The 14,448-nt window shown below is 41.4% G+C and overlaps 1 protein-coding gene across 1 annotated transcript in view; it reads right to left on the reverse strand.

Moving 5' to 3' along the window:
* The window catches only part of AGBL1 (ATP/GTP binding protein like 1), a gene marked incomplete at its 5' end in the record, with an annotated part of 671,581 nt that overhangs the window by 26,714 nt on the left and 630,419 nt on the right, over positions 1 to 14,448 (reverse strand). The window lies entirely within an intron of this gene.

Below are 14,448 nucleotides of genomic sequence, written 5' to 3' on the forward strand. Positions count from 1 at the left end.
AGCAAGGGGTTAGGGCTTCAACATGTCTTTGAGTGGGTGGGGACACAATTCAATCTATATCATCCTCCAGTGAGCGCTCATACACACACACACACACACACACACCATTTTATTTAACAGCTCGAGGCCATCCAACCATATCACTCTCATCTTTGATGTACATTTCAGCGTAAGTGCAGACATATGTGAGGCACAGGGATGAGACTTGGCTCTTGCCTACTGTCTTAGATGAGGAGATCTGAGATTCTGGCCTAACCCTACCACTTTCCAGGTATAGGATTTTGATTAATTTACCTACCTGATCTAAGACTTTGTTTACACAATGTAGGATGGAAATAATAACTTTTCTTTTTTTTACAGTCCCTATGAAGGTCTAACAACCTAAGGAAAAATATTTAAATGAAAAACTGTTTATACAGACCCTGAAGGATGTACAGTATTTTCAAAGGTTAAATAATATAACTTTTACCTCTTCTGGTCATTGATCTCAGGAAGGGGCCAGTTTTCTTCTTCCCTGAGTCTGTTGTCCGCCTCTTGAAGGATTTTTCTTCTTTATGATACTTCTCAATTTTAGTATCTCCACGTTTTCCCCTCAACTGAATTGCCTTCAAATATGTTGCTTTTTCTAATCCTGAAATGATTTTTAAGTGGCCCTACTCACTGCTTTTGCTTGTCTCCTTCCCTTCATAGCCAAACTGCTAGAGAGATGTTTTTAACTGTGTTCCCATTTCCTTTTAACTGATTCTCCTGATATTTCTTTGGCATCCATGTCACCTGTCAACTGAGCTGCCTTTATGAAAGTCACAATGACATTTAAAAATCTTGGTATTGAAAGCAACTGGCTGCGTGCCAACGTGTCTTTTCTTGGTCTCTTGGTCTCTAGGCCTCTTGACAATTCCGTTGGTATCCCAACTGGCCGCCCCTCCTTCTGGTTGTTCTCTTTATTTTGACTTCTGTGATATGATAGAAGACTTGGTCCTCTTGCCTCTGTGAATAAGACCTCTCAATCCTATTGCTTCTACACAGAGAGCTTTTCCTCTCTGTCCTGTAGATGGGTGTTCCCCAGTCCTCAGACTTTCATAATGTGTCCTTTATTTAATTTCTCTGGAAGATTTTTTATGGCTTCGACTAACACCTACTATTCATCTTCCCGCACTTCCTTCTTGCTGTGTACCCATCCCATATTTCTGGCTGAAAATGGAAACTCCTCACCAGCACTTGACATACTTGCATGCTGCCTCTGCAACTCCCTCAGACTCCATGGGTCTAAAACATAAACGACAAACTTCCTTTTCCCTTCCTCACCCTTCCCTTCACCGAAGCAATCTTCACTAAACTCCCCATTGCTATAGATGTTCTTTTAGTGTCACGCCTCTGGAATCATCTTTGACTACTCCGTTCTATTTGCTTCTCTCTCCAAATCCTTCCCGGAGCCTTGAGATTTGTTTTCCCCTCCTCGGTCCACAAACTGTACCCACCAAAATCTGAATGATAACACATCTCCTGGGGGACTGTTTTCCCTCTTTGCTCTGACTTTTCTAGCTAAAAGTGCAATTAGGTGCCTCTCTGCTTCAGTAACTCCTGATAACTAGCAGTTTTCATCAATGTGTGATCTTGACTAATTTCTTAAGTTTTTTTCATGACTTTGTAAATATGAACACCTTGCCAGAAGTTGTTAGTCTCTTTAATCTCGCTTAAAACAGAATTTCCTCCTCAAATCCTTGCAGTCAGAAGGAATATCATAGAATGTTTTGGAAAAAAAGAATAACAACACCATACTAGAAATTGGGAATGGGCCTTATTAATTCCTGTCCACTGACCTAACCCAGCTCACCTAATACTTGCAAACTCATTTACTCAAATATGCTCAATTCTAAAAACAAAAGAGTAAAAATTTCAAAGATCTCCTAAACCATTCAATCCATAAAAATCTGAGTCTCTGCTAAATGCAAGGTACTTAGATCATTACTGAGCAGAGATTAAAGTATAAGGCAGTTTCTCAGTCAACTACCTCACAAATGAATGTCAGTTATTTACCAGAACACAGTATATTATACTGTCCCATAATCTTTCCCAGGAGATACACTGGTGGTCAATTGTCGTATAACAAACAACCTGATTCCCTGACTATTCTACATAAATTACGTGGGAATGCAAGAAGGTGAAAGAGAGAAGTCAAACAACATTTGTTTGCACATTACTACTACTAAGAGGTAGGCACTCTGTTAGGGACTTTAATGCATTAAAGATTAAAGATTTAAGATTTAAGATTACCTGCATAAGATTTAAGATTACCTGCATAAGATCAGGTAATCTTCACATGAGTGTGGTAAGCATTTTCCACTTCCATTTTACAGAGGAGGAAAGGAATGTTTGAAGACAATAAAAATCTCCAAGAATTAACTTTTAAAACAAGTCAACAATGTGGCAACATGGATGGACCTTCACTTACTTACCAAGTGAAGTCAGACAGAGAAAGACAAATATCATATGATATTGCTTATATGTGGGATCTAAAAAAAATGATACAAATGAACTTATTTACCTAACAGAAATAGATTCACAGATATAGAAAAGAAACTTATTGTTATCAAAGGGGAAAGAGGGGGGAGGGATAAAACAGAAGTTTGGGATTAAAATATACACACAACTATATGTTAAATAGATAACCAACAAGGACCTACGGTATAGCACAGGGAACTACACTCAATAACTTGTAATAAACTATAATGGAAAAGAATCTAAAAAGGAAGATATATATATACACATATATGTGTGCATATATATATATATATATATATATATATGTAGGTATGTATGACTGAATCACTTTGCTGTACACCTGAAACTAACACAACATTGTAAATCAACTATATTTCAATAAAAAATAAAATAAAACAAAATAAAGTAAGTCAACAGAAATTGATTGTTTTCTGTGGTGGTTGTTGGGATATCAGGATGATTAAGATAGACACAGCCTTTGCCCTGGAGGGATACAGATATTAACAGTAATAAAATAATTCAGATTTGAATCAAATCATCCAGACACCAGAGTCCTAACCCCTACTCTAAGTAACACTGTCTCCTTTTCCATTCTTCTTTCACTTCCTGGAGTATGAAGAAGTGTCTCCTCCAAGCTCCAGAGAACTTATTTCTGTGACCTGGACACTTCTCAGGTGAGCACCTGTGTGTATCTGTAGCACATTAACAGTCCAGGTTCATTTTGATCTTCCTATGTGGGTTCAGCCTCTGTCTGGCCACCCCACCCCTTCCCATCAGTCTACAGCTGTCTTCTGCCAAGTCTACAGCCAAAGCAGGCTGTAGTAGTTGGCAGGTCAGACAGGGATCTAGACTCAATTCCACAATCCTACGTCTGGTATCCACTCACTTGCAGTCAGGTCCCAGGGCCAATCACATGTGGAAAGAGAGGCTGTTTCTGCCCATCTCTTACAGCAGGTGCATTGCTCATAGGGTTGAGTTGGGTTGATGATCTCAACTCAGATCATTAGTTTTCTCTGGAACTGGAGCTCACTCCTGAGTCTTCTGGGGTTTGACTAACCTTAAAACCTCTTCCTATTTATTCCAAGCCCCCTCTCTTTCTCTGGAATGTTGTTCCTTGTCCAATAACTGGTGGAGAGCCTGTTTCAATCTCAACAGCTCTCCTCAGAACAAAGATGCTGTCACCCACCAGAAATGAGAGCTGGGCGAGGATTCCAGAGACCTTGTGTGTTGGCATGGAAGGGATGGAGGGAAGAGGGGCCTTTAGGATAAGGCTCTTCAGTGTTAACCTGCCTTGGAAGACAACAGAGAAATGGACAGAGGTTCCAGAAAACATCTGTGATTCCTTTACAGAAATGAGATGGAAGATAGAACCACTTTCATCAAAACATCTCTTCCAGTTCAGAAATATTATTAGGGATATCTAGTTAGTTGAGTTTACAGCATTAGAAAAAGTACAGTGGAGAGCCATTCTGTGTTTTGAGAACATCAGAGTAGAACTTCATGGCAAAGCATCTAAGGCCCTTTTGACTGCTCCCTACAGACATCTCCATTCTCATCCACTGAGGCCCCCCCATCCTCAGACTCTACTCACTATCAGTCCCATCTTCCTGAAGATCCCACATGCCTCAAGGTTATTTGTGACTCCCTAAACATGTCCCCCCTCTTTCAAGAATATCTTCCTTCCTTCTCTCCTCTCCTACAGGCTCCCTGTTCTCTGTTTTCACTGGTTTGACTCATTGGAAAGTTCTCACTTATCCTTTAAATCCTGCCCAAAATTTACCTCACCTGTGAAGACTTTTCTTTCTGCTTCCCCTCTCCAACCAAGCACTCCCTGCTCTTTAATACTTCTGGACTTTTACATATGTATATCACTGCAAATATCACACTCTTAATAGGGTCATTTCTTTATGGCCGGGCATGCATACCCCTAGAATGCCTCATGGGCAGCAACTGTGTTCTTTCACCTGTGTATCCAGCATAGTGCCTGGACACGTGCAGTAACTGTGGATCCAAAAGGGTTTGCTTGGTGTGCATTTCCAACCATATAGTGAGGAGTAGCTGTGAGGGAGAAGGCAAGTCAAGGGGATATATTTACATGCAAACATCAATTGTGATGAACGAATTTGTAAGTCTGAGACTGGGGGAACCAACTGACTCATGCACATATCAAAAGCACCTCTGGGGCTTCCCTGGTGGCGCAGTGGTTGAGAGTCCGCCTGCCGATGCAGGGGACGCGGGTTCGTGCCCCGGTCCGGGAGGATCCCACGTGACGCGGAGCGGCTGGGCCCGTGGGCCACGGCCGCTAAGCCTGCGCGTCCGGAGCCTGTGCTCCGCGGTGGGAGAGGCCGCAACAGTGAGAGGCCCAAGTACCAAAAAAAAAAAAAAAAAAAAAAAAAAAACAAAAGCACCTCTGGCTGTTTAGCTAAATCCATGGGTTTGGGTTCAATCACTTAGGGAAATTCAGGATATCCTGATTTGATGGGGCTTGGACACTAAAACTTTTTTAAGAACTCCATGGGTGATTCTAATGCTAAGGCAAAGTTAAGAATTCTATTAATCATTTCAAAGACGGACCCCTTTTTCTCTTTGTAGGTTCTTTTAAGATAAATTTCAGCCCACTGCTTGAGTGGATTTTTCTAAGTACCAAATAGAGTGGTTAGAATTAGGAAGAGAGATGGTGTGGGTGTGTGTGTGTGTGTGTGTGCGCACGCACATGTGTGTACATATATATTATATATGACAAAGCTAATTTGCTATGGGAAAAGAAACCATCTGGACTACATTCTTTTAGAAACTGAGTGAGGTGTATAGAGAAAAAAATTCAACATAAAAGTGAACAAGTTGTCATATGCTTAGGCTAAAAGTCAGGAGACCCGAGTTTTCATCCTGCCTCTGTCACTAATTAGCTATTTGCCCTTAGAATTATAATCAAAGCCATTTATTCTGAGAGTACATTAAAGTTTACAAAGTGTTTTTCCATATGTTGATTGATCTGAGAAGCAAGCAAGAGAGCTATTTTCCCATGCTTTCAGAGTTGAAAAATAATAAGCCTTGGAGTGGATAAGTAGCTTGAACATGGGTATGGCCAGTTAATATGAATTAGTATACATGATAGAGATGGAATTGACTCTAAGTCAGAAACTTAAACTATATGTTTTCTATAATTCCTACCAAACACAATGACAAGTATTACCGTGTTAGTTTAAAAAGACTCACTTAAAATACTTGTCACGGGGCTTCCCTGGTGGCGCTGCTACTGAAGCCTGTACACCTAGAGCCTGCACTCCACAACAAGAGAAGCCACTGCAATGAGAAGCCCGCGCTCCACAACGAAGAGTAGCCCCCGCTCACCTCAACTAGAGAAAGCCCACTTGCAGCAACGAAGACCCAACGCAGCTGAAAATAAAATTTATTTAAAAAATAGCTCTCACAACTTATATTGGCCTATACTTTCTTTTTGCTATTGTGCTTCCAATAGGTATTTCCAACATCATGGAATTTGGAACTAACCCCATTAAGGTTACAGGAGTCTAAGACTATCCCATGATCATTGACTGGCAGAAATGCCACGCATTTAAATATTCAACTGTATTTATATAAAACAAAAAAAGAATCTGGAGAGTTTTTTATAAAGGACCTAAAAGGGCACAAAAGCCTATTAGAACACAGAGAATATATTTGTTCATCATAGAGAGCTGATTTTACCTTCAAATGAAAGAAAATGTTACAGGGCCATGCAAGAGAAATGTATCTGGAGAAAGAATCAGAGTCACATTTATAGCCCCAGATCCCACTACTCCAGTTATCTCATATCTAAACTTTCCAGTAGCCTCCTGCCTGTTCTGCCCATCTTTTAGCCCCATCTGGCTTCCATGCTTTTATTCTACTGGAGTGATTTTTAAAAACTCACCTCCCCTAAAAAATCTTCAATTGTCCCCACTACCTGTAGGACAAGGACCAAGCTCCTGGGCAGAGCGCACATGACATTTCTTTTTCTAGCTACTTTTTTTTTTTTTTTTTTGCGGTACTCGGGCCCCTCACTGTTGTGGCCTCTCCCGTTGCGGAGCGCAGGCTCCGGACGCGCAGGCTCAGCCGCTCCGCGGCATGTGGGATCCTCCCGGACAGGGGCACGAACCCGCGTCCCCTGCATCGGCAGGCGGACTCTCAACCACTGCGCCACCAGGGAAGCCCTCTAGCTACTTTTGATGCTTATCTTTTTCTATCACCTCACCTGACCCTCATAATCTAGACAGACTGGATAAGTTCAACTTCAATTAATTCTTCAAGAACTACCCATATATTTGCACATTATCTTCTCCTTTGCTTATAATAACCTTCCTTGGTCCATCTGCTTGGCCAAAAATAACCAACCCCTTAAGATCTGGTTCATGCGTTGCCTTCTCTGGTACTGTAGACAAAAGTTAAGCACTTTCTCTTCTGTGTGTCCAAAAGGCCTCATTCTGATCAATTTCCCTTTTGAGACTGAGAGCTTCTTGCAGTGAGGTCCAGGTATCACTCAACTTGTTCCTCACCAGCCCCACATGCCATGTTTAGCACATATTGGAAGTATAATCATATTTGCTGATCAAATGAACATTTTAGAGACAAGCTGGAGTTTAGGAGTAAATACAGACCTCCAGCAAAGAAAGAACACCAGTGAGAAAAAAAAGAGAGAGAGGAAAAAAACCCTCCTCTGAGCTGGCTCCTGACAGGCTTCAGTACAGAGAAATTTGGACTCAAGCATTCTGAGAAATGGGGCTAATTAATCAAAGCAACACTAGAGAGTAAGATGACTTTAGGTCATTTAGTCCTGCCAGGACTATAATATTCCCCACAGTATATTTCCTAGTGTATTATCCTGTCACACTTTAAATATTCTCAGTAATGGGGCCTTTCAGAGGTGCTGATTAATAGGGTTTAAAGAAAGACTGCAAGAGGAAAGCTGCTCGACAAGGAGAGAGAGATGGGCAATGTGATGTCTTTGAGTCTAGAAGGTGAAACGGTCATTCCCTATAGGTTATGTGTGCTGGAGACAGGCAAGAAAACCTTTGGTTGTAACGTAGCTAAACGCCAGATGAGAAAACCCCTACTCACTCAAAAGGACTAGCTATTAGTCAAATGCCCACGAAGATTGTATTACACGTAGTGTGTGTTTTTCTCTCTCTTTCTCTCTCATTGCAGCAGAAGTGAAAATCTACTTAGTCTTAAAGAAAGGAGAACTGGTGTATTTTTACAAAACCTTCCCACATTTGAACTCATTTGAGACATAACCAGCCGGACTGCCAAATCTCTCGCTTCAAGATAGAGCAAACCCAGAGCTGAATCAATGTGGTATTTTCATGGGCTTTAAAAACAAAACAAAAAAAACCTGGAACCCAATGTTTCCAGGCCAAGTATTTTTTTTTTTTTTTTTTTTTTTTTGTGGTACGCGGGCCTCTCACTGTTGTGGCCTCTCCCGTTGCGGAGCACAGGCTCCGGACGCGCAGGCTCAGCAGCCATGGCTCACGGGCCCAGCCGCTCCGCAGCATGTGGGATCTTCCCGGACCGGGTCACGAACCCGTGTCCCCTGCATCGGCAGGCGGACTCTCAACCGCTGCGCCACCAGGGAAGCCCCAGGCCAAGTATTTTTTGTTCGAGGTAATCATTTATTTATCTTGTTAAAAATTTACTGATCCAACAGAGGCTTGACAAATCAAACAATATGCAAAACTCATACCAAGGAAACACAAAGCTAGATTTGTCATTATTTGTCCTGTTAGAAATTTTCCAGTCTGGGTAGCCTGAATTTCAATATTACTTTGAGAATGTGTGGTCTACCAAACTGTTGTAGATTACTGGGCCTGTTAAGTACTGTTAATTTAAGTCAAGTAGACCTAAATGTCTTTAGAAAATGAGGCGGCTAGAAGTGACTGGAAGTTCCCCAAGTCCACATGTTCCTTTCTTAATTCCCAGGCACTGCCTGACTCTCTCAACCACTAATCTTGTGGGTTCGAGCAATGTCCCCGGAATGGTCCAGCCAAATGAAGTAGCTCTGACTGTAATGGCTACTTACAAGTTGCACACAGGGTTAGTGCATCAAATTAGCTAGTTCCCAAGTAAGAATACGAACGAATGGGATAAACACCAAACACAGTTTGATAGGAACAAAAAAAAATCCTGGTTATGGTGGGAGTGGATTTTAAAGGTGTTATCCTTTGACATGATGAGGACACAGGGACTGCTTGGGGTAGAAGGAATCACCAAACTAAAACTCTCTTAATCTCATATTTTGTCTAGGGAAGACCTTAGTAGTAAAAATTTTCAGGTCACCAGTTCTAAAAGGAGAAAAATGAGAAGACCAACATGAATTATTTCACACACAGCCAAATTAGAATGAACCATTGTTCTTTAGTGAAACAGATGTTGGATTGAATCATGAATCTATTACTTTCTAGCTAGTGACCTTAGGCAAGTTAATTATTTTCCTTAATCCTTACATGGATGAGAATAAAATGAGACAATGTATGTAATAAGCTTCTCCTTCTCTATGTATTCATGTATAATTTTTTGAATAGAAAAGAGTGATTCATTAAAGAAACCATAAGATTACACCTCTGTTCACCTCATCAGTGTCTCACACGGTGTCTGGCCCAACTGGAGGCGATCAATAAATATTCACTGAGTATATTACTGAATGAATTGTCTAAAGAAAAAGAGAAGATTCATCCATGATTAGTGGTGATAAAGAAATGATAGTGACAACTAAAATGGAAGTCAAGAAGAATTAAGGGAGGTAAAGAAACTATGATTCACATGAGAATGGAAACAACTAAAGAAACAATGGAAAAGTTGGAAAGATGGAAGGAAGGAGAAAAGAAGAAAGGAAGGAAAGAAGAAAGAAAGGAAGGGGAAATCATGAAATTGAGTATAAACAATCAGTTTTTCACATTAGCAGGTGCTGAATAGGTTTATACCATTTTTTATTCCTCTTTTGGTTCCTATGGGGCATTATTAAGGATGAAAGAAAACCAATGGGATTTAGAAACAAAAACTCGTCTGCTACACCAAGTCGGTGCCTTGCTGATAAAATCCTGGCCAGCTCCTCAGTGTTTCTGAAAGCTGTTTTGTGCTCTGAAACACCTCATGCAGACACTTCACAGAGAACACCATCTTCTCCATGGGAAGGGCATGGGTGGCACAGAGCAGAACTGCTTCTGGAATTCTCTCAGCTGAGAAATGCAGATAATACCATGGGTCAACCAGTGTTTGGAAGCCTTATTTCTCAAGACGGTCATTCTGTTTAAGATTTATGGATTGAAAATCCACTGAAAGAAAAGAAGGGAGTAAGAAGGGAAATATCACTTAATATTGTTCCCTTGGAGTAACTGTCTTTTCTTCATTTAATCCCCCTCTAACCTATAAAGGTCATTATTACTATTATTATTATATAGATGATAAAATTGAAGCTCTGAAAATTTCCACAGTTTGTCCAGCTTTACACAGCTACCAAGTTGTGGAGCTTATACCCACACTCTGATGTCTGTGGAGCAGAACAGGAGTAACATCTGTCTTACTTCTACTCTATGGCACATACTTCATATACAGTTCCTTATTTGATAACAAAGGCCCTATCAGTCAGGTTTTGTTTTTGCCATATGACAATAAGAAAAAGTCCAACTCACATACTCAAAGTGAGGATTCACTTAAAAGCACTGGAAGTTCCACATCTTGGAAACCCTCTCATTCCACCCAAACTGGGATAGTTGGTCACCCTAACATCCACGGCTTCAAGGTCAACATATATTTCACAATACTCAGGACTTCCAAGGTACAGAGACAACACTGGTAGATTGTGAGCTCTTGGCCTGAAGTAGTAAAATTATGGGAAGCTCCAAATCCACTCTTCAAAAAAACACAAAACTACAGTGAAAGTGAAGTTGCTCTTCCTTTTCTCCTTTACTGTCACCATTGCCATCACCACAAGCACAAGAGTTAATATTGCTGGTGCACCTACTATGTACCAGGCCTCATACTCAACACTTCAAATCCAACATCTTTGTCAGTGCACCCCAATAGGTTTTCTATTATGAATTCAGAGAAAATGGTAATAGTTGTAGGGCACACTGAAATAAAAGGACAAGTTGTCAGAGACAACCAGTCAAGTGCTCCAATGTTCCCAGAATTTGCTGCCCATCTACAAGGCTAAAATGCTCACTATTTAACCCAGTTAACTGTGCAGAGGACTCTGGCTGGACCACTCTGTTCTAACTTATTTAAATTCTCACCAAGACCTATTTTCAAGTTCAAGAAACTGGGACTTAGGAAGGATTATCAAGGTTCCACAGCTAATACGTGTTGGAGCTGGCTTTGAGGCAGATTACATGGGATTTGTCTAAGAAAACATAGAAAGCAATTACAAATTTTGAGGAAAAAATGGACATCAGTGTATGCTCAGAGATTCAATGCAGATATAGACACTAATAAAGAATAATATACATGATATATACTATAGAACATATAGTATGCAATATGACATAATATAATGTAATCTATAGCTGTATATAATAATCATTAACCATATGCTATAAATTATAAATTACAATTCATATAATTAAATGTTATATAAGCTATGTATAATATAATAAATATAGAATACTAACAATACAACAATAACAAGCACTTATATATTATTTTCTATGCATCAGCACTGTTGTAAGTCCTTTCAAATGTAATTTAACTCAATTCACCCTCACAGCAATCCTACAAAATAGATGCTGTTATTCCCATTTTACAAGTAGGGAAGGGGAGGCACAGAGAGGTTATGTGCCTTGCTTAAGTCCACATAGCTAGCAAGTATTAGAGCTAGAGATTGGACACAGCCAGCTCCAGAGTCCTTATTTATTTATTTATTTATTTATTTTGTGGTATGCGGGCCTCTCACTGTTGTGGCCTCTCCCGTTGCGGAGCACAGGCTCCGGACGTGCAGGCTCAGCGGCCATGGCTCACGGGCCCAGCCGCCCCGCGGCATGTGGGATCTTCCCAGACCGGGGCACGAACCCGTGTCCCCTGCATCAGCAGGCTGACTCTCAACCACCGCGCCACCAGGGAAGCCCCAGAGTCCTTATTTTTAACTGTTACACCATCGTGGCCTGTGAAAGTAATCTGAGGTACACTTCTTGGAATTTCCAGGCCCAGGACACATATTTCATACAGTATTAACAACTTGATTCTTCTTTGGGGAACTTCAGTCTTGTTCAGTCACTTCTTAAGTGAAATCTCTCCCTAATTTTTCTCTCCCAGGTCACGTTTCCCCTTCTTGTTTAGAGTGTCGTGCCCCACCCCCTCCGGCCTCCTTAAGATTGATCTGGTAGGGTCCATCTGCGGTGGTCAAGATGGCTCCAGGTTACAGCTTGATCCCCACTTAGGACATAATTACGTTCTCATTGTCTGAGTCATGGACCAAATGGTATTACAATATATTGTCTCTGGAGGAAAAGCTAGCTCTAAGTCTCTGGAATTTCTCTTCCTGTTTCCAGAGGCCACACACCATTCCTTCCAATCCCTAATCCCCAACAGGCCTCCAGTCAGTAGAACTAAGGTATAAATATACTGGGCCTTGAGCTCTGATGAGTTCTGGCAGGAAGAATTCTCTGGGGAAGGAGGCCCTGAGCTCAGTGTAGACTCTAGTAGTGTTTTCCAGAGTCTGAGATGCTGCCGAGCCCTAACTCCAGCATTATGGGCTGTTTTGATTTTCCCAGCTGACGTGCCTGTCAAGAATTAATTAGGATGAGTATAGTGTGAATGGACTTTGGGGAATTATAAATGGGTTATAAAGGGCTCAGTGCTATAGTTGGTTATGGAAAGTCTTTCCTTTCCCCTGCATTTAGAGCAAAATTAGCATTTCATTTAGAAGAACATACTTTTTTCCTTTGAAATATTGTGTGTTTTGGGGGGGGAGGGTAGAAAGGGGTAGGCATTTCAGAGAACAGTGAGAATACCAATGAGCTTGTCACACCAAACCCAAGGGACCATATTAGGTTCTTGATATCTTCAAAACAGCTATAAGTCATTCCAAGCAATTCCTGATTTTGTCTTCTATGAGATACATGTCCAGCCTGCTTCTAATGAGCACATGTCCACATCCGAGTCCTACCCATTTTAACTAGCTCATTGGCAGGTTCAGCAGAGGAGGTCAGATGGCCCTCAGACTGAGGAACTCTCTTCTCATGCCAAGAGGTGCTGTGTAGTGGGTAAGGTGAGCAGAGGAACTGGGGTCCTGAAGTAGGTCTGGGAAATGCTGGGAGAATTCACAGAGGAGGATCATGTACTGCTTTTGCTCTGTTAAGTCACTATCCTGTGAGTTAATAGAAAACTTCTGGGGTCTATTTTTCTGGTGCTCCTTATAGACATAAAATTCATTTTGAGAAAAAGGTGGTGGTGGTGGTTGTGGTGGAACATTCGTTTTCCTTTTTTCTTGTTAAAATAATGGATTGTTATAATTTGACATTGGCCCATGAGTGATAACAGCTCTGCTCAATTCACCTATTATTTCCGAGGCCAGAAAAGACCACTCAAGTCTTTGCAATCATTTTATCTAATGTGCTCTAGAAGCTCGGCACTGGGAGTCCCTCAGCCCCTTGCCGTGGGACCCTCCTGATGGCTCTGTCTCAACAACATTTCCCTTGTTGGCTAATCCAAACTTTTGCTGCTGTAGCTTCGAGCCCTTTTCGTATTCCATGGTTTCTGGCTGCCAATGCTTCTTTTCTCTGTGGATAGTGAGCTTGGAAAATAATCCTTCCGATGTGGCTTTGGTCCTTAGATACTAAGATCCTCTAGGACTTTCCTTCCATGTGGACATAAAAACTCAGGATCGTGCCCTCCACCCCACGCCTCCATGTTCCTTGCATGCCCCCTGTGATGCCTTTCCCAGGAACAGTCAGGAGCTATTTCTGTGCAAGAGAGAACAGTGCGACCCAGGTTGTTTGAGGTGTGTCTTGGGCCAGAGCCTAGACAACAGGCATTGCTTGTGTTCCAGTTTAAGATCACATTAAATTGCAATCAGAACACATGAACAGCCTTCACATTTGGCTTTGCTTCTGTTAGTTTCGCATTGTTCCCGCTGCCAGATTTGTCGTGGTGGTGGTGATTGTTATTATTTTTCATTTGGGTTTTTTGTTGTGTTCTTGCCTCCACCATTGGCTTGATGCAGGAAACTAGCAAAAGGGGAAACATGGTGACTTAGAAATGGGTCAGAATGTTCTCCATTAAATCCTGATTCTGTCATTAACCAGTTGTGTGTCTGTGAACCCCATTTCAAAATGGCAAATAATGCTACTTACTGGGAGTTGTTTTTTATGATGACTAACATGAGATACACCTAAAGCTTGTTATAGAGCATACACTTAACAGATGGCAGTCTCCTTGCCCCTTTCTCAGACTATCTAACATGTAAATAACTCATTTTGGAAATTATTGTGATTCTTTTAACTCACGTAACACTTTTTATTAATTTTAGATACACAAAGTTAATTACAAATTTACAGTGCTGAATTTTCTGCCCCTTCCCTTTGTCTAAACCTCTTTGTCTTCTGGCCCACAGTTGACTTTATTTTCTTAGGAGCAGCTTCTTTCCTGTCTCTTTCCCTGAGATATCCTCAACAAACCACTGGATGACTGACCAATACTAGACCAAACTGTCTTTCCCTATGCCTGTGGTCCTCAACTGTAGCACTGTTGACATGTGAGGTCAGATAATTCTTTGTTGTGGGGCCGTCCTGCACATTGTAAGATGTTTAGCAGCATCCCTGACTCTACCCACTAGATGCCAGTAGCATCACCTTCCCTCCCCTGCTGTGACAACCTCAAATGTTCCTACGCACTGCCAAATGTTTCTTCGAGGGCATAATCACCCCGGATTGAGACCCACTGCACCACGCCCTTCCCATTCTCTGTCCTCCAAGAATTCCA

The sequence above is a fragment of the Phocoena sinus genome, chromosome 2 (assembly GCF_008692025.1).
Source record: "Phocoena sinus isolate mPhoSin1 chromosome 2, mPhoSin1.pri, whole genome shotgun sequence".
Taxonomy (NCBI): domain Eukaryota; kingdom Metazoa; phylum Chordata; class Mammalia; order Artiodactyla; family Phocoenidae; genus Phocoena; species Phocoena sinus.